This window comes from Arachis ipaensis, chromosome B06 (assembly GCF_000816755.2).
Source record: "Arachis ipaensis cultivar K30076 chromosome B06, Araip1.1, whole genome shotgun sequence".
Classification (NCBI taxonomy): domain Eukaryota; kingdom Viridiplantae; phylum Streptophyta; class Magnoliopsida; order Fabales; family Fabaceae; genus Arachis; species Arachis ipaensis.
In genome coordinates, this window is record NC_029790.2 from 6905648 (window position 1) to 6908067 (window position 2420).

Below are 2420 nucleotides of genomic sequence, written 5' to 3' on the forward strand. Positions count from 1 at the left end.
TTTAGGTGCCACATAATTTCCATGGTGCTGCTGACAATTGGCCAAAAGGCTAAACAATAGATAGCGGCTGGTGAAAACAATATTCGCCTCACTACCTCAACCTGTGAGAAACAAGAAAAGCAAACGAAAACAGAGGAAAAAAAGAAAACCTTGTTGCTGCCGCAGGACGCAGAGAGCCAAAGGAAAAGAGTCCTCTTATCCTGGATGAAACTACAGAAGACAATACAATCAATAGCCATTCTTGGGGGGAAAAATCAATAAATTAATAATCAATGTCTAAATGAAATTTCATGTTACAGAAATTACAAATTGTATAAACATCAGATGGGTCATGAATTACAACGTGAATTATACAAAATTCCATTGTTAAGCTTCATCAGTAAGGCTTACTCTGCTTGTTGTCCCTCTTAAGCTGGACCTTTAATTTCTTACCTCCTAATTGGCACCCATTCATCATACTAATGGCTGATTGAGCAGCTTCTGGGGAATCATAACTAACAAACCCTGCAGGAAATGGAGCTCATCAGGCACAAGCTCCATAGGAAAACTACCTATCAAATTCATCAGTAAATGGGGCAAGGGCTTACCAAAACATTTGCTAACACCGGTTGCTTTATCGACAAAAACTTTAGGTATGTGACAAAAGCAGTGGTAAGCTCTTGATCTCCAAATTCTTGAGGTATGTGATAAATAAACAGGTTGGCACCAGGTTGTCCTAATACATAAATTAAAACGATACCAAAATATTCACCACCTAAACTCTTTATAATGAAAGAGATGTAAGAAACCAGCAACATAAATATGCATGTACCAACATTTATAAGATATAGATATAACAACCTTCAACTTGACCCCCAGAACTCTTGCTAGCACTTGAAAATACTCACAACACAATATTTTTTTTTAAAAATTAATAAATACTAAATAAAATAAATTTAGACTATTTCTTTTTTAATTTCTCTAACATTATCATTAAAAATAATTTATGAGACAATGATATATATATTCTAAGCGTGAGATACTTTATCCAAGATGATTTACCGATGAGAATAGGTAGTTATTTATAGATTGAATGGGGAGTAATCAAAACCCTAATAAATGAGTGAGAAATCATTATTTTTAGTTTCGTTATCTATGAATTATCTAACGATTTATAGAAAATAACATTATTTCATTGCTGGCCCAAAATCCTATATCTTCCTTTCTTACTCTCTCTTTTTCAATCCCCTTTTCCGAAGAATGTTTTTGTTAGCTTTTATTTGGGAAGGGATTTGGTTTCAGAGTTTTCTTTGGTATATGATTGAGGCCCAAATATTTGTTAGAGGTATAAAAAGAGTAAAGGCTATAGTGTTGTGTAATGGCCGAAAAAGAAAAGTAAATGTTATAATTCAATTGTTTGGGCCTTTAGTATACTTTCTGTTTAGAAGATAGGCCTAATAAAATTCATATAGACCTTTTTATCCGATCCAATAATTTTTATTATTATGACCAAAAATAAAAATAATTTTGATTATAGACATACCAAAAATGAGATCCAGTATGAAATATAACAATATGACAATCTTTAAGTTGCATTCTATTTAGATAAGATACATAAAGAAAAGCAAATGCCTAAAATCTTTTTCATTATCTTTTATTATATTTATAAATATATAAAGAAATAAAAATAGACATCAATAAAGAATAACAATTTTTTTTTGGTGGGGTAGGGGGTTTAGGATCCCAAAAATAAAAAGACAAAACATTATCACCTTCTTTTTAACCTAAAAGAGTCACAATTAGGGGTGTCAAACGGGCCTAAACTCGCCGGACCGACCCGCGTAACTCGCTAAAAAAGGTAGACCGGGCTGAAAAATTGGGACCGCCAAATAGCAAAATCCTGCCTAACCCGCACCGCTTAAACCGCAGGCTTTGGCGGGCTTTGGCGGGGCAGGGCGGGCTTTCCCCCTGGGCTTAGTATTTTTTTGGGAAGGGGTATTTTTACTTTTTTTTTTTGCCAAAATCCAACTTTCCCCAACCTAACTTATAAGAGAATGAAGATGAAAATTGAGTATTTTGGATTATGTTTATTTTGTTTTAGAGACAATATTTATAATTATGTTTTAAATTATGTTTATTTTGCTTTGGAGAGAATATTTATACTTATGTTTTGGATGAAAACTTGGTTTATAATTATGTTTATTAGATATTTATAATTACAAAGATTTTAATGTTTATAAATATAAAAACTATAATTTTTATTCCTTTAGAAATTATAAATTTATTAATATGATTGTGAAATTATATATATTATTTAGTAGTTAATACTTAATAGTAAAAAAAAAGAGCTTTGGCAGGCTTAGCCCACCAGCCCATTAGCCCGCAGTTAGGCAGGGCGGGATAGAATTCTAGAACCGTCTCACTAGGCGGGGCGGGGGAGA

General features: G+C 32.8%; 1 long non-coding RNA gene across 3 annotated transcripts; it reads right to left on the minus strand.

Annotated features, from left to right (window-relative positions):
- On the minus strand, positions 224 to 881 carry LOC107647944. 3 transcript variants are annotated; one of them, XR_002348255.1, is made up of 3 exons: positions 841 to 881; positions 588 to 715; positions 224 to 504 (listed from the first exon to the last, which is right to left on the minus strand). It is a non-coding gene; the product is annotated as an uncharacterized LOC107647944 (long non-coding RNA). The 3 variants fall into 3 exon arrangements; XR_002348256.1 differs by lacking the exon at positions 841 to 881 and adding an exon at positions 816 to 830; XR_001621669.2 differs by having other exon boundaries at positions 588 to 868.